The sequence below is a fragment of the Larus michahellis genome, chromosome 3 (assembly GCF_964199755.1).
Source record: "Larus michahellis chromosome 3, bLarMic1.1, whole genome shotgun sequence".
Taxonomy (NCBI): domain Eukaryota; kingdom Metazoa; phylum Chordata; class Aves; order Charadriiformes; family Laridae; genus Larus; species Larus michahellis.
The window spans coordinates 16,623,706-16,649,332 of NC_133898.1; the positions used below are offsets into that span (position 1 = coordinate 16,623,706).

At 40.9% G+C, this 25,627-nt stretch overlaps 1 long non-coding RNA gene across 1 annotated transcript in view; it reads left to right on the forward strand.

Annotated features, from left to right (window-relative positions):
• Window positions 1-25,627, forward strand: part of LOC141740011 (uncharacterized) — a 40,371-nt gene that overhangs the window by 13,874 nt on the left and 870 nt on the right. The window lies entirely within an intron of this gene.

Here is a 25,627-nt window from a genome sequence, read left to right on the forward strand (position 1 = left end):
CCTCCTGCTGCCCTAGCTGCTGTTGGTATGTTTCTGACATTTAGCAAAATAGATAAGTTTTGCTAACATGGCACCCGTGATACACTCCTAACAGAATTACTCTAAAAGGAAAGAGCATCTACTAAAAATATAACTTTAAAAGCACTTGAGAAGAATGCGATTCCACTGCTGCAAATGGATAGAGAAGAAATGTTGGCATGCTGCTTTCTCTCGCTTATATTGGTGATGCAGAGTAGAGTAGGGGTGGATATGGTAAGAAGATGAATGCAGACGTTTGTTTTAGAGATCAAATGTCAGTCAGCTTGTGCTTCTCCACTGCCTTCCTGTCAATTAATTAATCTGGAAATCTGAAGAGTTTTTCCTTAATTTGTTAGTACTTAAAACTTTATCCAGCCAGCCTAGTTCCAGGCTCTTCTACTGCTTTGTTATTTGTATTGATTCTGGTCCCAGAAGAAGTACAGAGCTATAACAGAATAAAGCAAAAGATAAACTATTTCTATGGGCTATAAACGTGAAGCCTTCGAACACAGCCTAGCCCACTAATTCTGGCTGTTAGCTTAAAAAAAAAATATCCCTCTGAGCAAGTAATTTACGCTTTCTCTGAAGCATTGTGTATTGCCCGCTGTAAAGGATACGACTAGTGGAATAGCTGACCCACAGAGATGAGCAAGCACAGGATTTCCTGGAATCTTTGGATTTTAAGGCTAAAATAAGCTTTTTTGGTCTTTCAAAAAGTGGTTTTTCTGTTTTAGAGGAAGACTTGAGGGAAAACCCTCTACACTTCCTAAGTGATTCTTCTTTCTGCTATGGGTCAAAATTTAATAGATGTTTAGCTCTGTTGTGGCTCCTGTCCGTTTCTCATTTAAGTTGTTTCCTATTTTCTCTAAAATGATTTCTCATACATGTATTTTTGAGCGAAGCAATTGCATTTTCTGTAGCTAGTTTATACTTTGATGCAACACTGATGCTTGAGAGCACTCAGCGTTTCCTCTGAGGATTCAATTTTAGGCAACACCAGTTTATGCTCAGGTTGAACACTTTGCAAAAAAAGTTGTTTTGCTGCTTAAGTCTGGGCACCTAACTCAATTACGTATGTAGCAACCTGGTCTTCATTGGTTTTCTGTTCATGTAGTGGCTAAAGTGTGTCTTCTGTAGGAAGCACTTCAGAGCACGATCCAACTTGGTCTGAATTGATCTTATCAGTACCCCATCCATTAAACCCAAAGACCAGCATCCTAATTTAGGTGGCAAAGATTAGCTGTTAAGAAGAGCCCTCTCCTTTCCTGAAGTGATATGGAGCCACGTGCACTTGCGGCCTGAGATATCTGTTCTGACAGACTGCATTTATGATAATGTTAAATCACAAGGCAGGAACTTTGATTTATAATGGAGACTTGTATGCACTTTTAAAATCTGAGTGACCAGAAATTTTAAGTGGCAAAAAAGGACAGCATCTTCTTCTGATGCACCAAGGCCCCAAGTCTCCTCTTTTTTGGATTAGTTACCTCTTGCTTACTTTCCTTTCCTTCCACAATTAATAAAAGAGTAAAAATGAAAAAAAGAATAAAAACATCCCAGTCTTTTAAGTTCTAAACTTTCAGTTTGTCAGTCACATATAAATCATAGGTGTTGTCATTGAAGGATAATGTAAAATTCAGATATATACCTCACGCTAAAATAAGATTATCTTTGTTTTAATTACAATACATTTAAGTTGGCCTATTAAGTGAAAAAAGACTGTGCCTGCTAAGCTTGAAATCGGAAAAACCAAATGAAAGACACACAGCTGAGAAGTATTCTTTTCCCCGAAACACAGCAGTCTGTAAGAAAGAACAATTTAAAAAAAAAAACAACATAAGTGCTTTCTTTTATTTTATTGAATTTAGGATATGTTCAGCCTCATAAAGATCCTAGCATGGCCTGTGAACAACATTAGAGACTACCATGCCAAATATTTTTCAAACAGAACTGGAACTGGTTCAAGAAAACTCATTCAGGTAAAATAAGAACGATCTTGAACTTGACCTGAACACTTCAAAAATAAAAAAAATAAATCCAAGGATTTTCACTTTGAATTAGCATTCGTTATTTGCATTTCAGGTACCAGTTAGAGGCTCTGATTAACATCAAGACCTTTATTTTCCTTTGGCCATACAGTCGGAGATGCATCCTAAGAATTAACACTCTAACAAGGGTGTGAGAGACAAAAAAGATCTCTCACTCCTTCACCTTCTTCCTTTACAAGAAGGAAGCATTAGGCTCCTATTTTATAGGAGGGAAAACTGTAGCGTGAAGACTTAAGTGATTTGCTCAGAGTAAAACCAGTCATCACTGGGAAAAGTACCCAGCTTTCATCAGTCATAGACCATTAAGTGCAACACAGTCCCTCTTTCAAACACTACTTCTTTTGTCATGTGAGTTTTCTGTCTTGTTTCCATTCCTGACTCAAAGGAAAGCAGCACAGACTCAAGGAGAAAGTCTGCTCATACAAGATTCGACTGAGAACTCTTTTGAGTAGTTAATAAAAATAAGTATATATAAAACACCATTCAACCTGTTGGAAGGAAAGGAATGATGATACAAAACCATAAAAAGTTATTAATATGTAATGTTGTAGTCTAAAAGTTCTTCAGTTTTTAAAGGAAAAGAAAGGTGCCAACAATGTTCCTTTAAACCCTACGAATTGTTCTTCCTTGAAATAGAGGGAGAAATCTTCTGTAGGGTGTGGGCTTCTAATAAAACGCGTCACTGTGATTTTAAATAATTATGCGCTATCATAAACAACTATGATCGTTTTCTGAGAGTTCATTCAATATTAATAATAGAGAAAGATCAGACATTAATTTATTGTAACAGTAATTTTTTAGAAATATGAAGCCCTATCTATAATTCTTTGTCAGAATAAAAAGAACGGCTAACAGAAAAGACCATGCCTCTAACCCTAGACTTAACTGCAATAAATACAGCTGTTGGGTCAAAGTTATACCTCATTTTACTCCACTGACTTCAGGTGGATTTACTACATCAAAAATTAATATGGTCTAATAGTTCATTTTTCATAGCTTAATCTAATTGTATGAACTTATGAGATATACCGAGAAGTCCTAGCCAAACCATTAGGAGCAGTTCCATATTCCACATTAAAAATCAAAATTTCGTTTTCATTTAACAGCCAGCATTAAAACATTAGCATCATTAAAATGCCTTCAAGCTTGATAGCTGATTCTCACCCTGGATGCGAACAGCCAGCCAGACATTTCCACAGTACATTTTCAAACATCAGCTGCTTTCATTTATCAGAAATTAGACTGACACATCTTAACATTTTATGCAAAGTTAACCAAAGAAGAAAACAGTGTTTGCTCTGATCTCTTTGAAATTTGAATCACTGTACCAACTTCTTCAGGGCAAAAACTCCCCTTTAAAATCTGGATTAGCAGTAGTCAACAATTCCAAGTATGCGATACAAAAAGTGTATGGCAGGCTTTTCAAGATGAAAGAGGAGCTGCTCTGTCCTTGAGTCTTCTCGCTTTAAACAGAGAACAAGAATTAAGATGTTTTTCCATGTGATATGTATCAATCCTTCTTAACAGTATTACAAGGTTTGATGTTATTTTCAGTTCTCAGTTGCTGGCAATGCTAAGTCTGCTAACTCCAGATTCACAAGATAAAAGGCTTTATATATAAAAATGCAAGATACTATCCTTGTAATCAACACCACCCAAATATTCAGCTGAGGCAAATACTGCTCTTCAAGGATAGGTTAGTTGTCCTTTTGAAACAAACCATCTCAACTCTTGTTCCTCTGATGAAAAATACCTCTGTTCAGCTGATTAAATACAAGTCCAATTTCCATATGCCTGGGTTTTAAGAAATAGAATGAATTTATTAATATTCCGAGTTTTGAAAACATACGGATAACGTGTTAAAACTTCCCTCTGCAGCTGCAGGGGTTTGGAATATATTTTTTTTGTAATAAAATATGAGACTTTTTCTGCTGGGGCTGTACTTTCAGAAAAAAAGATGAGTGTGGTCCATGAGCTCCCTCAGTTTGATCTCTCTGGCACACAGAAGAAGGTGGAGATAGTGGTATTTTTCTTCACCATTTTTTCTTTTTCGGTGTTAAGGAGCTATTTAAGGTGAGGGACTTGTAGCTTCAATGGGAATGTGCATTATAGGAGGTAAGGACACCAACCAGCAAAGCACAGTTTTTCTGCAAGTGCAAATTGGCAGTTTTTATTAAAAAATGTTCTTTGAAGCAGTCACATCATATAATCTGAGCAGAGTGAGGCTAATGTAATGACTTGAAGCATTATTTTTTTTTCTCACCATTACAGAAAAAAGGAAGTGGTTGCTTTTACAATGTGGAGCAGCTATTAAATTAAATTAATAGATCTAATATGTCTAGATTTGTAGAAAGCTATTTGACAAAGTTTCCCTTGATAGATTATTGTAAGAGTTCTCTAAATATGGGTGAGGTAATACATTATTAAGATGGAGAAGGAATTGGTTAGAAACCAGAGACATGAATTAAAGGTATCTGTTATTCCGAGAAGTTGGTAAAAAGTGAAATCCCACTGGGCTCTAATTGTGTCGGTACTTTTTAATACTCATTTTAATGTTTTAAATAGAGCTGTAGCATTCTCCTTCTTCATATTTGTGGGTGTTACCTGAGAGAGAAGCATAGCTCAGTGAGATGTAGCCTTTATGGGCTTGAGCCAAAGGTTTTGGGGCAGTGGGTCAGGCCGCGGAGGATTATTTGCACCAGCGAAGTGAATGGCTGCACAGACAGAATTTAAGTATTAGCCAGCCAGAGCACCGCCAACCACTGATGCACACTGAAACAGAGAGGCGATGGTTAAAGGATGGATAGCAAAATATCCCAAACTACACTAAGGCAATACTGGAGAGGTTTTACAAATACAACTAGGGCCAACATTTTCACATTTGAGCAGGTCTGCCAGCCGTGGGAAAGGGAGATTTTGGAGCGACTGCACTGATGGCAGGCTGACAAACAGAAAACATCTTTTCGGGGCAGCGCTATAACATGTGTTGTCCTCTGTTGGCTTGTGCAGGCCATGGTGGCCCTCCCTACCATCCCCATGTGCTCAGATCAAGCTGCGGTCCCTAAAAGCGAAGCCGACCCCTGCACGTGATTTAGATGAAGAAGACCACTAGTGCTCAGCCTCTCACGTGTACCCTCCTAAATAGTCAGGTGCAGTCTAACCCACTGGCATACCTGGTCCATCACAGACCTGACTGAAATCCCAGTGAGGTCTGGAGATCACCGCTGCTGGATTTGGTGGAGTTGCGTAATGTTGCTGGTGACTGCCATATCTGCTCCAGGCAGCTATGTGTGTTTCTGTACGGAGCTACATGGGTAAAAGAGATTTGAAAGGAGTGATTTTCACAGAAGGAAGACTGTGCTTCAGCTTCCCCAGGAGCATGATGATTACCTGACAACTCTCAAGAAAACTTCCTAGACATTTAAATTTTCTATTGTTCCCTTAATAAAAAAAGCCCCTTTTATGTAATGAGATCAGCTATACCAGCTTTTCAGACAATTTACGCTGCTGTTATATATTCATATGGTACACAGTGACAGTGCTTAGAAATCAAGCCAGCAGTTGTGTTTGATCCACAGCGGTAGCTGAAAACAGCATACACCATCTAAACTGGTATATACAACCCCCAGGGGTGAGGCAGTGTCTGAACTTTAAGGACACAATTACTTTTCCAGAGATTGTGACATGAATATTTTATGTGTGGATCAAGATATATTTTTTTTCATTCAAAAGAAAGTGAAATGTAATTTGAATGCATGCTGTCAGATGAGTGACACCAACGGGGAAATTACAGGACAATAATCAAAGTCTGAGACAGAGGAACACTCTGTTTGACCCGGGAAGAAGAGATCACATAGACATTAATATAACAATAGACAGGACTTTTAGTACTTAGTACCAGCAGTCCTTCTGCACCTAAATGGGAGCAAGACAGCCTCAGAGACAAGAATAAATGTCTGTCTCTCTCATCAGTTTTTCAAACATTTCTAGCATTAAAAGTGACAGGTCACTTTTAGTTCAAGTATAACGTGGACGTACAGAACAAAACACTGGGAGAACAAAATGAGCTGATTGAGAATGTGACTGCATTTTGCTTTTCTATGTCTATCTTTAAAGAACCTATATTTGAAAAAAACTCAACCCTTTACGGGCTGAAAAAAGTCATGTGATGGCCAGGGGCAGGATTAGCTGGGGAAGTAGTTTGACTGTGTTAGCCCTGTTAGAGACAGCAAGGTAGCCATGGTAGCCCAAAGCATGATTTTTCTCTGCTGAAAAAGTCTATTGGTTGTCTGCAGTGTATTCATGCCCAGAGCTTTTGCATGACCCTATTCATGAAATGTAAATGTGCTTTTACGTTATTTTTTTTCCCTTCCTCTGAGGTCAGTGATATCATTGTGACTGGAAGAAAGTTAATCAACGTGGTAACAGATGAAAATTATTAACAGTTGTTTTTCCTCCCCCTTAGCCACAATGTGTACATGTGGACTCTCCTGTGACTCATGTTTCACTGTATTTCACGTCAATAAGAGAAAAGCAATGACAGAATTGGTTTTGATACTGGGGGATGGTTTTCTATATTCAGAATAAATATAGGGTGAAGGTTTAGGGGGGCAGGTGTTCATTAAGGAAAGGAAAGCAGCCTACGCAGAAATAAGACTACTATTTAATGAAGAAAGGGGTTTGCTGAGAATGGAGTATGGTGTCTCCGGGAATTTCCAGGATCTTCAGTGTAAGAGTTAAATAGATTTTTTTGGGTAGTAGTATCAGAAGAAAGTCAAATGTCTGAATACCTCCTTTGTATATGTGTGACCTCCTTTGCCTCTCTGCTAAAGCAAAGTCCGCAGGACTACACTAAGTGCTTGAGTTCCCTCTGTGCAGCTCTCCAGAGTACCTGTAAACTAGCAAAGTCATCAATCAGGAAACTATCTAATTTGCTAATAGAAAAACAGGGAAAATGGTTTTGAATTTTAAATCATCAGTATATCTCAAGCAGGAGTCTAAATATTTTGCTGAATGGTATCTAGAAATAGCTGTGCACACAGGATTCTCCTACAGGTAGATGCCTATTCACTCTTACATATGCTTTGCTTTCAAAACATGGAAACGCGGTGCACGGTTATTGTTTTCTCCTGGGAGCAGGAATTTTTGGCCCAAGTCCTAGATCTAAAGACTGTTAGAGCATTTTACAACGTACAAGCAAAATATACACCTTGTCCTTGGAAATGAAACAGGCATCTAAGACTTCCCCCTCCAGGTGCACCTCTGTAGTATTAGGCTAGAGAGACAGGTACACACTGTTGCAATTACCTATGTATCCTGTGCGGATAAGAATAGCTTCTATGGAAATATTGAGAATACATGTTCCACACTGCACGTAATATTCCGTCTGATTACTGAAATCAGACGAGATGGACTTGACCCATCAAACAGAAAGATCTGAATTCTGGTCTTCCTGGATAAAAGCCTTAAAAACGAAGCTGCTGTTTCAACTGATGGGATGGGGAACACCACCATCTTCCTTCCCTTGGCTTTGTCTTAAAAGCTATATTTTAGACAGTACACGCTGGTTCGTCTGCCATTACTTGCTTGCCAGATTAGGATAGGAAAAAATGGTGGAACACTTAGTTTGTGGATTTGGCTGGAACTTGTGTGGGGAAAATACTGAGTCACCTCATAGTGCTAAGGAGGAGAAATTTCTGCACATGCCTGGAGGTCTCCTTGGAGCTCTACTGTTAAAAATTGATCTCACTAGGGACTTGAGGCACTACCAGAGTTGGACCGCATTTGAATAGTTTCTGTGGGTGGCAATTTTGGTCATTTAAATCTGAATCCCAGCTAAGCACCAGCCACAAGACATAAGGATCAGCTCCTGTGAGGTATTTAGGTACTTAATGCCCACCGGTTGCAGTAGGAGTCAGGTGTCAAAGTACATTTGTAGATGTCAAAGTTCATTGTAAGCGTTTAGCTCAACCAAACGGTACAAGTTTTCTCACTATACATGAAACAGTACTCTAGGCTAGTTTTTATATCTGTACTTAAAGCCCACACGCTGTGCAGAGTCCTGCCATCAGAAGTGTTTAACCCACACAGTGTTCTTTTAAAGGAAAATTAATGTTTTCTTTACATAGCAGCAGGGATTTCACAGTTGAAGGCTGAATAATGTATCTTTTAAAAATAGCACTCTATGCTTTCATCTCCAAAGCCTTTTGCTAACACTGGGCTCAGCACTGCATTCCTCCAGGTATTGAACTCCTCTGACTATAGAGCAAGATAGAGCTACAGGAACTGACAGGATCAGTCCCATCCTTATACCCCTCCTGTGAAGTAAATTATTACCCTCTTGTTACAGACAGGGAGACAAATATAGACTGAAGTTGATTTTGTAAGATTACAACGCCGGGCAGCTGCTCACAAAATCAAGGCCATATTTCAAAACAGATTCTATTAGCTCGTTCAGCTCATAATTTTGCCAATACAGTACACTGTGAAACAGGAACTAAGCAGTAGTTTGGCAGTGATCTGTACTTTACTAGGATTAATATAAATTAATTCTGTATTTATACAGAGGTGCTAAAATTATTAAACTCATTAAGAATGTAACATTACAGAGATCCCAATGGATGACACAAAGATTTACAACAAATTTGTTTCAATGAATGAAAGAAAGCATGTTCTTACACTTATATCTTAAAAGACACACGCCCTGACTCCAACTGGAAACGCATCTCTGAATGCAGTTCATGACGATGGCAATTCTCTAAGCTGTTCTTCATCAATCACATTAGGACAGGGGCTCAGACTGAAGTTGTGTCCAGCCTCTAGGCTAGAAAGCAAATCTGTCTTGTCAGGACTTGCACTTCCAACCTGCCTGTGGGGCTTCCCTGTGGTGTCTGCACACAAGTCTTGGTTTTGAGAAAAGACATATGTCTCTTTGAAAGCTATGATTGAGCAGGAGTGTACTACAGCTGTACTAATGGTTTCCAAACATAAATGACCTTCTGTATTTAAAAACTGTATCTTAGTCTGTACTTTCTTGGCTTCAATATCCAGCTGTTGGGTCTTTTCGTAACTTCGCTGACTAAGTACATCATCAGTTAGGCACAACATCCATTGTTGCTGTTCCAAGTGTCTCGGTGACTGAAAGCAACCAGCGTAACTCCACTATTGGAGTAGAACATAAGACATGGCTGCACTGCCATCTAATCCTGTGTCCTGTTGCCAGTGGTGGCCACCAGCAGGTGCCTGGGGATGCAAGCCTCCAGTGACACCTCCTGGTATGCATTCTTACCAAGAATTTGCAGCTCATAGACTTCTCCAGAGAGGTTTAGCCAAATCTTTGTGTTTAACAGCTCAATTAGACTTCTTCTCCATGATTTCATACAGTGTCCCCTTGAGATCATGTAAATGGTTAGCGTTCATAGCATCCTATACCAAGGGTTTCCACCAGTTTAACTACATATCGTTTAACTACATATTTACTTAGTGTGAATTTGTTTCCTGCTAGCTTCATTTGATGAGCCCTAGTTCTTCCACTGGGAAAGAAAATAAGCAAAAACTTTCTGGGGCTATTTACGGTTTTATGTGGTTCTGCCACATATTTGACCTTTTCAAGGCTGTAGAGTCCTGGTCTGCACAGTCACTCTTCATTGGAAGATACACCATACCTGTGATCTTTGCTGTTCTTCTCTAAACCTTTTCCAGTTCTGTCTTTTTGAGATGAGGCAAATAAAACTACATATGCAACATCTGGGTGCAAAATACATTTAAACAGTTACTCAGTTTTGTAGGCACCTTCTGCAATTCTCGACAGTTACTCCATCCTGAATAACTTAACATTATTTGTAAACATTGATACCTCACCTCTCATTGACACCTATTCTTAAGTTGCTTATGAAGCTGATGAACAGCTTTCTGACCACTTACTCTTACATTCTGTTCCCTGTCTTTTGCCCAATTATTTACCCATGCAACTGTCTTCTTATACTGTCTTAATTTCCTTAAAAGCATTAGGTGAAGGATCTTCTCAAAAGCCTTCTGGAAAAGCAGTAGTCAAGCCCCTTATCAATATGTTTGTCAAGTCCTTCTAGAAACTAGAGGTTTGTGAGACAGGACTGCTCATCACAAAAACCACAGGACTCTGGCTAAGTATCTGATATAATGGTCAAAACTGCATTAGATACAAAATAAACTTCTAATACTAAATGAAACAAATCCAGACATTTGATGTGGAGAAGGAAGAAGACAGAAGCAGGACAGAGACAGTAATACTACTGGAGAAGAAAGCTTCGGCAGAGATGGTGAAAATCATGGAGGACTGAGAAACATTTCAAAGGGAAATGGAAGTAGCAGAGATGAAATTTAACTTGAAGTAAACACACATTAGCCTAAAATAATCCCATACTTCAATTACTGAGCACAATTACTGTGCTCTGAGAGGGCAGAACCTCTCCATAGGAGCAAACATAAATAGCAATATCAATTTCTGCCCAGCCTCCACCAGAAGTTAACAATACAGATAACATATTTTTAAATGAGCGGACGAAAATCGAACATATGACATCTTTATATTCTTCAATGCTATTGTTGCATTTGACGTGCTTTGCTAAATGTCTTTTCATTGATTTTAAGGTACAAGGGACTAGCTAAAATGCTATCAGGAAAAATAAGGTTTAGAGGTCCTTTTACTGTAGCATTTAGCAGCGTGAATGGAGAGAAAGAAGAGAAAAGAAGAGGCATGTTTTAGAATTATTGGGAAATATATTTTACATGTATAAGTAATCTGTGGGATTCATTCCTGCAGGAGGTAAAATGTCTGTGATGGCCTCGAATGACTAAATGATATATCCCAAAACAGGGTGAAGGAAATCATATGGGCAAGGACATAAATAGGAATCAGAAAAAGATATTCCACATTAATCTGTAGTATTACAGAACCGATTAGCCACAACAGGAGTCATTGCTCTTTTGAGGAGCTGTTCACTGGATGGTGCAGAACAGGGTGGGGTGCATGATTTTCCTTTTGAAGACTGCAAAGTAATAAATATGAAATGTTCAACATTTTTATTTTTCAAATCCTAACTTAAAAAATCCTAAATTATGGAAGAAGCTAAGGTATGCAATGTTTGATCAACCAGCTAGTTGTCTGCAATATTTATGGGTTTCATGGGAATAACGGTAAATGTCAGAAATAAATGTATGCTGTCATGGCCACAATTGGAAAGTCACAGTGACTTAATTTTTCAGGTCTCCTTTTTAGTGATACAAGGCTTTAAACGTTTTAAAATGCATTTAGAGAGTTCTTTGTTAAAAACCTTATGAGTGTCCAAAAGCTGGTATTTTCAGAAGATTTTGGAATAATGTATTATGCTAAACTGTCTGAGAATGGCTATGCATCATTGTAAGTATCAGTCTGGCTTATTCATCTTCCAGACACTGTGCACAATGAAGTCAAATCCAGAATTCTGATTTCATTGTACCTGCTGTGACTTCAGTGGAGGACCTTCCCGAGTATGATCACAGGATTAGCTGAATGATACGAGCAAGAGCTAAAACCGGTTTTCCTTCTGTTCAACAACTTGCCATGGCTCAAAAGCAAGACATAGGACAATAGATGAACAGAACGCAGGAACTTAAGAACATGTTCTGTGTGATGCTGAATGTCTTAACTTGGATGGATTTCAGAAGAAATGAGCTTAGGTAGAGCTGAAAGTCCTCTAGGAACTACTTATTTAAAAAAACAAAACAAAACAAAAAAACCCCAACAAACAAACCAAAATCAGAAAAAATCCCTGTCAATATGTGTGTATAATTCCTGATTTGGTCATTTTTCAACTTTGCATAAGAGTGAGCTACCAGCCCCTCCTTGAATATTATTGTCCTCTGGTCTTATATTCATTGATGTATGAGAGTTTGAATGATGTATAAAGAGAACAACTAATTTTACTGCAACAATGATGAAAACAGGAGATATTTTTAAGGACTAGATTATATGAATAAGTAGTAAAGCCACTGACCTCCCCATTGTCATATTAAAATAATTGTAACGTTTCATTTCTGTGATTGGTTTGTGAGGAACTAAACTTCAGTTTTATGTTATCTTAGGTAGTTTGGATATTTATCTACCTGGATCTGAAATATCTGTGCTCTTATGATCCAGTCACTTGTCCTGTATGTTGGGAACACTTAAAATTTTGTCAAATCATGTCAAAAAAAAAAGGTCTGTGTGAATGAGTAATTACAAGAGACAGTCATGGAAGGCTTTTCCTATTCTTAAAACTCTTTTTTTGTCAGAAGATACTTATCTAGCCAAATTGCTTTGCAACTCAGGCTGATCAGAACACGCCTGTTGTTACCATAGCTCAGCTGACAGGTAATATCTTATTAAGCTGCATTAGTTTCGCGTCTTAGGAGAACCAACTAAATTCCTGCTCTCTGCACCTAGAAAATGCATTCAGGTAGTATTTTTTGGGTATATGAACTTATAAAGTACCTCATCTTGATAAACAACTAAGTCATCAAACCTCTTCCCTCCACAGACAATGGAGCCCAGCCCCGTGCAGGACGCCCTCACCAGCATCTGTTGGTTCCCAAATGCTGCCTTATGGGGCCCACCTTCCTTGGACCGAGCGTGTCCTGGGCTTGTGAGGGGGAGGTTGTCATCCCTGGTACCTTTCCTGCCTCTCTGCAGACTGCTCGCCCATTAGACCTCAATTCACAGCACAGAAGGATGCTGTCTGAGTCCTGCTGACCCCACGCCAGGGAAGAGTAGGGGGTTAACTGGGTCCTGTTTTACAAAGAGTGCAATTAAAGGAAGCAGGGGTCAGAAGTTATGTTATCCTTCTTCCATAGGTGGTGGGCTTAGGGAAGCCACCCTGATGACAGGACTCCTGTGCAGCTGTGCAGCCACTGACTTCCTAAATTTGTGATAGAAAGGCCTTCAGTTTACAGAGCTTATACATTTTGGTTGCAGAGGATTTTTCTTCCCACTGAAAATATACTCTAGTTATTAGCAATATTATTTAAATTTAAAAATTTTAGTGCTGGTGAACACTCTGCAACAGATTGACAGCATGATAGTCTTTTCTGTTTTCTAGAAATCTTTCTCATTTCTTGAAGTATGTTTTACAGTGTATTTCTTAGTGTAATAATATCGTCTTAAACCTCAGCTTTTAAAACGGTTTTTGGGGAAAAAATCCTGCAACAAAAATAGAAATTCTAACATGTTTTATGGCAACAGTTTTAAATGAAACTGTTTCAGCATTAAAAATCCATTAAAAGTTAAATGAAACCTCCCAGCATAAAGACAAATATCTAGGGATTCAATTACTGAAACTGCTTGCAATCAACTTATTTAAGTGGAAGATTCTTTTTTCGAGCTTACAAGAAAAAAGAATTCTTGAAATAAAATAAGAGAAACCAACGTCAAAGTTTCTGTACATCACAAAGCAATAAGGCAATTTAATACGATATTAACATATGAAAAAGAAGTTAACTATGCTTTTCAAAGAGCTCTTTAAACAGAACTGGGGAAAATGGACTGATGATATGTTCTTAGGCTTCCGTTTTAAAATTGTAATGTTCCATAGTTTCAGAGGAATAAGTTGAGTAGGAAAGTTGGTTGTCTTGTACTGTGTTTGTGCTTCTGGACCTAATTCCATTCAACATTAGAAATAGAGAATATTTGACAAAATTTGTCAGATCTGAAAACAGATTAAGTCTTATCTGACTTATGAGCAAAGTGTCTAGGTCCTTCCTTCCTTCCTAATTAAGATAAAATGGATAGAAATATTTAGTGTTCACTCATATTGATCCAGAACAAATTAAAATAGAACACTGTGAGAATCTGTCATAGCTCTCTGTTACAAGAGGTCTGGAGTTCAAAGATTTGTACTGCTATACATTTACTAAGAAAATAATATCCATCATTCTGTATTAGCTGATGATTTCTTTACCTAGAAAAAAATAAAAGAAAATGAATTTTCTTCTAGAACATTAATTCTTTTGGGAAAGTTTTTCAACTGTTACTTCTTATCTTCTTAACAAAACTAAAAGGAATTCCAGCAACTCTTCTAACCACTCATAAATCAAACATACATACAAACACAGCAAGAGTAGTTACTGTTTTATATTATCTATGTACATTCCTCTTATTCATTTAGAGGTGAACATTTTCAGCCCAAGAAGAGTAACTGTAAGTAGCACGTCTGGGCTTCTACAAATTACAGGCTTAGTAATGTAAACTGGTCACTTCCTCAACTAACTAGTGGTTGAACAAAACCGCACATTGATTTAAATTTTCCAAGTGATGAAAAATCCTCCATTTAACCTGGTAAAACCTTCCAGTGATTAACTGCTGCCTTACTAACAGTATTATGATCTTGAAAGTTAGTCAGAGTCAACACATTGCATGAAAACGCAGCTGTCCTTTCCCTGACATGAGGTAGACAACATAATAATAACATTTTTGTTCAGCTCTAAAGAATCAGTTTGTAAAGTGTGTCATTTACATAGTTGAGTAGTTTGGGGTTTTTTTTATTATATACGTATAAGAAAAGCAAATGTAGGGAAGTAGGAAGTTACTGGAGAAGCTTGAAATGGAGGGTAAGTACTGACAGGAGAAGCGGATTATGAATTTCTGGCAAAGACCTACCTTCTTGTCTGTAAAACAAACACATCTCTAGTGTCACACAGCAGAGAAGGAGGAAAAAAGATAGCTGCAAAGAAAGGCAGAGTTGCGAGAAAAGCACAGACAAAAAAGAGTAATTGCCATGTTAAATGGCAAATAGGGGCATGCCTGCTGAAAGCAGTTTGAGTTCACATGGGTGAAAAAGAAGGAAAGCACTGAGTTCATATATAACTGACACAAATTAGTAATAAGCTATTTATTCTTGCTGCTCCCATCACCTTTGACTAATAATAACCTTTCACAGTAAAGTAATGATTAAAGTCTTCATGACCAAATTTAACCCACTGACCAAGAAGTCGGCAAATGAATCTGCTCTTGTGACTAAAGTCAAGAATGGCCAGTGGTACAAAATTAACCCAATCTTAATGATATTTGAGAAATGTAATTTCATGCTCCACCTCAGCTGGTTTGCCTTGCCTTGTTATATTTCTTTAGAATCACTACTACTATTTTTGAACAAGGGAGACGGCCTTTAGAAATTGAAAATGTCATCAGTGAATTGAAGAGAAAGTTAGTTTCATCCTCAACTCCTAAATGTGCTACTCCTGTGCAAGAGATGTCTAAATTATGGGGACATCACAGTTAAGTGACAGGAAAATCAGTGTCATCCTTCAGAACAGCTAATTTGTCAATGAATAGCACACTCTTCTTTGACATTTTACCTTTGGATTCAGAGAGCTGAAGAACTGAAAGACAAGGCAAACTCCAGCCATTTCCATCTATGGTAGAATCTGCACCAGGTTCTGAAGGTGGACGTCTTACAGGAAAGTCTAATGACAATTTTTTGACAAAAGTCTGACCCATAAGGCTGAACGGGACCGTGATTTGGTACTGTGTTTTGACAAATAGATTATACTGGGTGCAGGCATACATTATTGAAGAAAACTGTGCCATGTAGCAGCAGGACTATTTTGTAGCATGCAAGTCCTAAATGCTCCTTAAAATGAAGCGTGGGTCAGTGCTGCTGAACAAGGACTTAGGCCTGTGTCATACTGAGGGGGTGATGGCAGTGGGAGTCAAGGAAAACCCTGTGGAGAAGTACAGGTCTCACAAAGCTGAATACAGGCCCATCACGGCAACGACAGATCACAGAGGAGCATGGAAGAGGCCCGGCGTTAAATAATAATTTTCTAGTTCACGTTCAGGGCTTGTGTGAGTTCCTCAGTCTGCAGTTCTCCAGGAGGGCATGTACAGGCCACTGCGCCTTTAGCTGATTTGCTCCTCCACAAAGGCCTACAACGAGCTGGTTTACCACAGTGCGGTATCTTCACGTGTGCCACCCATCAGTTAATCATAGCTGCGTACTGGCCACAGCTGCTCTCGGGAACACCCGAAGTATATAATGTTTTATCTTCCTGCAGCAGGACGCTGTCTGGCCTCACAGGAAGAGCTTGGCTGCACGCGGCAGGCGCACACGGCGCTTCGCATGGCGGGAATGCCGGCCTATTCGAGGTGAGAATTAAGTTCGCAGCGTTCGTTTCCCGCCGCCGACTCCCGCTCCGCGGGGGCGGGAATGGCGCGAGGCGCTCGGCCCTCTCCTCAGGCGGGCGGGCGCGCGCGCGGGGCGGTGTCAGCGGCGCTGCCCGCCAAGGCGCCTCCGCGCAGCCGCAGTGGGCGCCCGCTGCCGGCAACGGCTGCGGCGCTGAGGCGGCCGTTAGGGCGGCAACGGCTGCGGCGCTGAGGCGGCCGTTAGGGCGGCAACGGCTGCGGCGCTGAGGCGGCCGTTAGGGCGGCAACGGCTGCGGCGCTGAGGCGGCCGTTAGGGCGGCAACGGCTGCGGCGCTGAGGCGGCCGTTAGGGCGGCAACGGCTGCTTTAGAGCTCGTTTCAGCTCTGCTGTGGCCGTCTGGCCCCGGCGGCGGCTGCTGCTGAGGCAGGCGGGGTCCCGTAGCGCAGCCGGGCAGGCAGGGAGGGAGCCGTTACCGGGGCGGGGGGGGGCGGTCAGCGGCTGGGCTGGAGCCATGTGGGGCTGCCTGGGTGTTGTGCAGCCTCCTGGTACCACCGAGCATTTTCTCTAGCGCTGAAGCCCTAAGCGCAGTGGAGGCCTTGATCCAGCTAGTGTTGTTGGGTGGCCGGGTGACGCTGCCCCAATCTGGGCCTCTCCCTAGGGCTGAGGCAGCAAGGAGGACCTCTCCTGTGGGAGATGTGACCCAGCACCTTGCCCAGAGCACCAAGTGGGTGCACACCCTCAGCCCAGCAGGGTGAATACTCTCAGGGAGGGTAAGGGGAGACTGGCAGAACCTGTGTGGAAGAGCTACAGGTGCAGTGGCCCCAGCAAGGACGGTGGCTCGGCATGAGGCCATGGTCAAACAGAGAGTAAAGGGTAGCTGTCAGAGGGAGGGCTGGAAGCTTCTGACTTCCAGCAACCAGAGGAAGGTTCCTGCTGCATTTGCAGAGCTGTAACTGTACAATGGTTAACAGTGCCTAGTGAGGATGAGCAAGACCTATCAGAGGACTCATCAGAGCTAGCTACATGGCTAACCTGTGTCCCTGTATTGTGCGAAAAGGCAGGTGATAGCTATAGGAGATGCCCTGCTGTGCAGGATAGAGGCACCAATGCTGATCTGATGTCTTGGAACATTTGGTCCTTGGCAGGGGTTGGGGCTTGGGATTGTGCAGAGATGCTGCCAAGGCTTGTTCAGCCTAGTTGCACTTTCTGCTCTTTTATGTGAGCACTGGTGGTACTGCTAGAGGTAACATGGAGCATATCAAGAGTTACTCCAGAGCGTGAAAGATGGGGATTAATTAGTGGCCTTCATCTTTCCAGCAAATAGGAAAGCCTTAAACAGAAACGGACTCATCCAGGTGCTGTTGGCTCTAGTCACGGGCAGGGTTTTGGCTTCTCAGACTGCAGGATCCTCTGAGGTCAGCCAGCCTCACCTCAGTCCCTGGAAAGCTTAGTGAGCAAATACTCTCTAAAGATGTTCTAAACACGTGAAAGGCAAGATGGTTACTAAGAGCAGCTAACATGGGTTTAGTTTAACCAGGGCAAATTAGGTAAATCATACCTGACCAACCTTGCTTTCTGTGATGAGGTGGCTCATGCTGTAGAGAAGGGGAGGGCAATGAATGTTCTGTACTAAAGCTGTAGTAAAGCTTTTGATGCAGTCTTCTGTAAGCTTATCATTATGTTGGTGAGATGCAGGCTGAATACATAGGCAGCAAGGCTGGAAAGTTGACTAGACTGTGGTGCTCCAGAGAGTTATGGTCAGTGATATAAAGTCCAGACAGTGGATGGTAACTAGTAGGGACCAGTTCCAGTTAATCTCTTCATTAATGACCTGAATGATGGGATGGGAGTACCCTCTCAGAAAGTTGTGGATAACACCATATTGGGGGGAGTGGTCAACAGGCTAGAGAGCAGGGCAGGCTGGAGAATAGGGCAGACCAGCACCTACGAAGTTTTGATAAAAGTCAATGTGAAATCTTGCATCTGGGATGAAATAATGCCATGTAACAGTACAGGCTGGGGTCCATCTGGCTAAGAAAAGGATCTGTCCCTGCGGAAATGGATCTGGAGGTCATAATGGACTACAAGTGGACCATAGGCCAACAGCATGCCCTTGCAGCAAAGGCCACCTGCATGCTGGGTGGTATTAATAAGAAAGGTAGATATTTTTTGTGTTTCCCTGAGTAAATGGCAAATGCAATTGCCAGTGAGATTGTTTTGGAGGCTGCTAACTGCTTACATTCAGTCAGTAGTGTACAGAAAATCTTGTTGCCATCTCATTGTAACTTGTTTTCCTTCTGGTATCCTTGAGGATCCGTCAATAAACACATTTTCTTCATTTGGCCAAGGGGTATCCCTTAGTTCTTCCCTAGCTCAGGTTTGAAGATCTATTACTTGAATACAGCCATGAATTTCCTTGGGACCAGCTAAACAGGAGGCTGGATTAAACCCTTCCCTGCTGCTTAATTCTAAATCCTCTTGTTCCATTAAACAAGTTTCATACTGTAATAACCTAGCACTAGTCATCCATTTAGAAGCTCTCTCAGTTAATAAAGCTTTAATTTGGTGCAAGACTTTAACAATGAGGGATCCTCCTGCTGTCAGTTTTCGAGCCTCGGTTATCATTAAAGCTGTAGCTGCACAATTTTGTAGACAATGAGGCCACCCCCTAGCCACCGGATCCAACATTTTGGAAAAGTAGGCCACTGGTCTTTGACTACCCCGGTGTTCTTGCACTAGAATCCCTTTAGTATAGCCTTGTTTAACATCCACATATAATTCAAATTCTTTTTCCTGGTCTGGAAGGGCTAGAGATGGAGCTTTGATTAACTTGTTCTTTAACATTTTAAAGCTCTGCTTCCCTTCTGGTGTCCATACTACAACGTTGGGGCTGTCTTGCATTAAGAGATCATACAGGGGTCTGGCTAAAGCAGAAGAGTCTTCAATCCAAATCCTACAATATCCTATTAGTCCTAAAAATTGTTTCAGCTCCTTTTTAGTCTTAGGTAATGGTACCTCTAAAACGCCTTAAATTTTTTCTGGATCAATACACCGCAAGCCTTCAGTCAAAATATGTCCCAAATATTTAACTTTCTCTTCCACTAGTTGTGCTGCCTTTTCAGATACTCTAAGCCCTTTTTTAGCTAGAAAATTAAGCAATTCTGCAGTGGTTTCTTCTACTACCTCCTCTTGTTCTCCTGTCAGGAGTAAATCATCTATATATTGTACCAACCTAATCCCTGGGGGCAGAGTAAATTCTTTCAGTATTTCTTGTAAAGCTTGCCTGAATAGGACTGGTGCCTCCGTGTAGCCCTGCAGAAGGACTGTCCATGTCAATTGTTGCTTCACTATTTTCCCTGCTTCCACTTGTTCCCACTCAAAGGCAAAATATTGTTTACTATCTTCTGTAAGTGGGCATCCCCAAAAAGCATCCTTTAAGTAGAGCGCTGAATAATAGTAGCGTGAGGAGGGAATTTGGTTCAGGATAGTATCAGGATCTGGAACCGTGGGATGCCTTGGTTTAATAATCTTATTTATTATTCTTAAGTTTTTTACCATCCTACAGGCTCTGTCTGGTTTCTTAACTGGCAGGATGGGAGTATTACAGGAGACATACGTGGCTACAAAAGGCCTGCTTCTAGCAGGGATTCAATAATGGGTTGTAGTCCCTTTCATCCATCTCTTGAAATAAAGTATTGCTTTTTAGAGACCACTCGACCAGGCTGTTTCAAAGTAACCTGAAGAGGTTCCATATCTAATTTTCCATATTTCCCTGGGACTGCCCTCACCTCTGGGTTTACTTTAGCATAAGCTCTATCAGACAATTTGCACAAAGTTCCAACAGTACTTGCTTCTTCGAGTAAAGGGAGAGTCCACTCGGGCTCTGTGGGGTCTCTCAAAATTGCCAGAGGATGCAGCCTCCTTTTATTTTAACTCACCGCCTGCATATGACCCTCCTCCTCTCCCCATTGGCTGAGGTACTTGGAAGGTACAAACTCCCCAGGCACCTACTGCATATTTCCCTCTACCATGTAACCCCCCCTTACATCATACATTGCATGTCTCATTAACTGTATGCCGCCCAGGGCAGAGAAGTCAATATTCGTAAGCTTATTAAGCATGTGTACTAAACTCAAAAGGTAAAAAGCTCATACTGTACTCAATTTCTGTGGTTTCATCTAACTTCTCTGGTACTCTAAGCTATATCCTTATTACATTGTGACATCCCTATTTGTAAAGACACTCCTATCTCTTATCTTATCAGTAGCCAGGTCCAGGAAAGTCATCCATCCCCTGTACTTGGCACTTGTGAGGCTGCCTGTGGAATACTGTCTCTGGTTTTGTACTTCCTGTACAAGGAGGATGTTGACATACTGGAGGGAGTCCAGTAGACCAACAGGATAGTCAGGAGCCTGAAACATGATGAGTGAGGAAAAGTTGAGTGAGCTGGACTTGCTCAACCTTAAGAAGAAAATGCTTCAGTGGGACCTTATTAGTTGTCTACAACTCCTGTTGCCCTGGGAGGTTGTGGTATCTCCATCACTGGAGACGTTAAAGGCTTGTCTGCCCATGATGTCTTACCCAGCGTAACGTAAACTAATTAGACCTGCTTTGAGCAGGGGTTTGGACTAGATGAATTCTTGACATTGAGTCCTTAGGGCTACTTTGAGGAGAATGAACGAGTCTTGACTAACTGCTTATTGAAAAGCTATCATAGACCTTGTGCAGGGAATGAAAGCAGAGAACTTAAGAAGTAAAATGCTTTGGCAGACTAGATCACAGCACATAGAATAAGGTTGGGATGAATTAAGACTAGTTTTGACTTTATAGGGTAGACATGCTTTTAATATGATTCTGTGTGTGTGTGAACTGAAACAACTGAAGAGCAGTTGATTCCTTAAAGTTGTTTGTAGTTTCATATTAATTCACTTGCATTTACTTTTATAAGTGAATATAGATAATTCTTGTTATTTTTGGATCAGTCAAGTATTACCTGGTCTGCTTATTCACCTTCAGACCTGCAGAGAAAAGAAATTTAAGAAGCCTTTCAAGTCTGAGATGTACATCAGTTACTTGTAATTATCCGCCAAGCATTATGAATTAGCCCACCTTTATCATTCTCTGTTTTGCCTCAGTTGGTTACCAAATAATTTTCAAGCCAGTTAAATTGCTTGACCCTCTTAAGTTTTCCCAGGCCGTGGTTTTTTTTTTTCCCTTCTCCTTCGCTTCAGAACTTACTACCTTCTGTTGAACTGGCAATTAATCATAACAACTCTGTTGGCAGGCGATTGCTTGCTCTTTATAGAACACACCGTATGTCTCTTGCTCACAGTTCTCTATAGTTTTTGGATATGTTAAAAATAAAGCTGGTTGCAAATAGCTGAGGTTTTTAGCTAGAAGCTGCTTTTTGGAGTTCTCTGTGTGATAGAAGCAGAGGATTTTGCGCTTCAAAAAAGATTACTGTGTTACAAGGAAAGGCATGAACAATAACCTTTAATTTCTTTACCAGTAAGAATAGATCCCATATAGTCATACAGTTTTGACTCAGATTTCCCTCAGATATTTCAGCAGTGTCGCCGATCTGAAATAGGACTGACTAACAGCCTGGATTCAGAGCAGAAGCGCTACCCAAAATGGAGTCCAGTAGGTATTTTAATCATGTATGCAAGCCCAATGGGAAGTAGCTTCAGCCTGTGCTTAAATCCATGAACAATCTAGAGAGCGTTTATATATACTTTAGAGGGAAGACTGAATGGCTTTCTGAACTGCAAATGAAATACTTAGAATGAATCCTGGTTATCACATTTAATACAATCTTGTGCCAGAAGTGGGCTTTGTTTTTCGTTGTCTTTGAGGGGGGTTGTTTGACCAAACGTAGCTCAGATGATAGTTTGAGAGTTAGGGCATTACTCAGTTTAATCAATGGCGTTACAATCTCTGCATTTAATTCTTCTAATGAATCCAAGTCTTCTCTCGGGTCAGACATCTGTCAGTGTTGTGGTTTAACCCCAGCGGGCAGCCAAGCACTGCACAGCCACTTGCTCACTTTCCACTGGTGGGATGGGGAAGACAATCAGAAGTACAAAAGTGAGAAAACTCATGGGTTGAGATAAAGACAATTTAATAGGTAAAGCAAAAGCGTCACACATAAGCAAAGCAAACTGAGGAGATAATTTACTATTTCCTGTTGGCAGGCAGGTGTTCGGCCATCTCCAGGAATGGAGATTTGGTGTGGGATATCCATCTGGTCAGCTGGGGTCAGCTGTCCTGACTGTGTCCCCTCCCAATTTTTGTGCACCCCCAGCCTGCTCGCTGGTGGGGCAGTCAGAGGAGCAGAAAAGCCCTTGGCGCTGTGGAAGCACTGCTCAGCATTAACTAGCGTGTCCTTGGGTTAGCAGCACTGTTCTCGGTACAAATGCAAAACATAGCGCCTGCAAGCTACTAGGAAGAAAGTTAACTCAATCCCAGGCAAAACTAGTACAATCAGATATTGCTATACCTGTGGATTTTTTTTTTCCCCATTTTTCTATGACTAAGTTCCAGGTGTAATTTTCAGAGTAGATTGCTTTGAGGACAACTGACCATTTATGTTCAATCGTTAGTACTTACTCTTTTTCCTTTGCCAACACAGGGCTATTTTGAAAGGAGTATTAATAATTAGCTAAAATACATATTAATATTTTTATCAAACAGTTAAGAACACCTTTTTCAGGTATGGAGAATAATTCTGAGTTTCTAGCATTTTTTCTTAACGGAGCTGTATTGTTCAAGTCTTTTAATGAATACTTGGAGGGGAAAAAAAAAAACCAGGATTTTTTTTTCACTGAAAAAAGCTGCTGTATTTTGAAATATGGGAAGGGATACAAAGAAGGATAAAATCCAGACTAAATGCAGCCTAAATAACAAACCATCCAGAACAATCCATAAGGAATTGATTTTGCCAACATGATGCTGCTGGTTGTTTTTATTTAAAGCAAAACAAAGCAACCCAAACCCCAAACAAACTATGAAGTATTCATATGTGCTAAATTTCATCACACTGGCACGTTGGAGTATGCAGAATCTCTTCAAGTCAGACTTGCTTAAGGCCATCTTCTGAATTGTAGTTTTAGTAATATTCTGACATGCATTACTACACCTCCTGGTGTTTTGGGTGGTTTAATGCTGTGCAGCAGTAGATTAACTTCAGCTCTGAGGAGTGCTGAGTCATAACAGAAGTGATAAGAAATACAGGCACATACGGTCTTCATGAACTTCATCCTTACTCAGGATTAGTCAGACACATCAGAAAGCAAGGAACAGTAGTCCAAGTGCTTTCCCAGCTTTCTTCTTCCCCATCAGGGGAAATCGGCAAAAGCAGTAGTGAAATAAACTCTCAACCCTCAAAAATACAGTCAGCTTTTTGAGCTTTGCTTGGAGGTAGATAATGTATCAAAAGGGCAAAAGATTAAAGGTTATATGCTGCAGGAATCTGAAGAAAATAGTGCTCTCCTGTTACAATCCTGAATTTGTGCTTGTCCCATTGGTGGCAGGAATTAAGTCTCTTTTTTTTTTTTTCCTTAAGTGTTTCTTTGTTGACCTCAGGCAGGCATGATTTGTGTAGAGGATCTGATTGGCTTCCAGCTTCATGCTGCTCTTCCCTTTTGGAAACCCTCCATTTAGAAATGTCCAGTGCGTAATCTTTGTAAAGGCTACTTCACTTTACCCCTGTAAGGTGGTTTTTTTTATGGATCTTTAAGTTTCCACAACAAAGACTCCAATCCAAGAAGCAAGGAAAAGGTGGAGAGATGAGTGCCATAGTCATATACGTTTAGCATGATCTCTGTAATCTTCATTAGCATGTGGAGGGGTGTGCGCTTTAATATGCGTTTTGCGGATAATGAAGCAAAGGTCACTTAGTGGACACAATGGCCTTCAGTACAGAGAACTAGCAAGCTCACCACACGAGTGGCAGAACTACCTTGTCTTCTCAAGGCAGTCCTCCCACTGCTTTTGAGGCACCAGTGAGCCTTATCAGTTCTTTGAACATCAGACCTGTATTATTTATTTCCTTGTCAGCGTTTGAGGCATTCCATTGAAGGCTTGGAGGACATTCTCTCCCTTGTGAGGAAATCTACAGGCCGTCTCTTACACTCAGTCATGAGGGGTTTAAATTTGCAAGTTTGTTCTTAATGCAGGCAGTAAGAAGGTAGACCAGCGTGGACATTTTGTACCCATTTGAGTCATTTGCTTGTCTAGCTTTTTGGTTTGTTGCGGACACTCTCCTTTCATTAGAGATAATTTCCAAGCAATTTAAAAGCCTCTTTTGTATATTTACATATACTTATGATTTTAAGGGTCAAAGCCATGGAGGGTAGAGAAGACTGAGAAAGCTGTTTAGGATCACCTCCTAAGAGCCACTAAGATGATGAAGAGCCTGGAGCATCTCTCATATGAAGAAAAGCTGAGGGAGCTGGGACCTTTTAGCCTGGAGAAGAGAGGGCTCAGGGGGAGCTTATCAATGTGTGTAAATACCAGAAGGGAGGGCATAAAGAAGACAGCCAAGCTCTTTCCATTGTTGTGGAAACCAAGGTGTGGGATTCGGATGATACAAGGCAGCGTGAGGATTGCCAACTGACATGGACAAAAGAAATTGGGACTTACTTTGCCTCTTTGTCTAGGTAGCAGGTTAAGTAGCAAAGAATTGTGACTTTTGTGACCTTGCCAGTTCATATACTTAGTCTGGTGTTCAAAGCTTTGAAAGCTGGACAGCAGAGTCTGATACATACCTGGGCTTCTTGACCTTCCGGGATTTTTTCAATTTTTGATACCCAAAAGCTCTATTTTTCTCTTCTGCCCTTTCTCTTATGGTATGCTTTCACTCTCCTCTCCACAGGCCTGTTTCTCCATTTTTCATTTTCTTGGAAAGATCCTGCAAACCTTTATATTCCACAGTGTTCTTAGATAGCTAAAGCCATGATCAACTCGAATCAGTTCTTATTTTAACCAGAGTGAGCTCATTTTACCTTCTTTCCTCTGAAACACTTTTCAGTTCTGGACATACCCAGGGAGTCTACTGTGCTGTCTGGCATGATTGGAGGCAGAGTAGAGGCGCCCGAACCAGAAATGTTGAAGTTAATAGGCAGCAAGACATGTGGAGGAGTAAGCTACTGTTTTCCAGATTGCTACCTTGGCTGTTAAAATAAGATCCCTTTTGTTGGTTTGCATTATCCACACTTCACACAGTCCCCTGACCCAAAATAGGCTTCACAAAGCTCTGATGAAGTAGGATCTTAGCAAAACTCCTCTGAAATTGACAGCTATACCCATGCCTGCTCAGCTGAGCAAATTCTAACGGGATTGTCTCACAAAAGTGCAATGGCAAACCTGCACTGGCCTTAGGCTTAACTTTTGCAGAACTGCAGACTGATGGCCTTGCTGTCGCTTT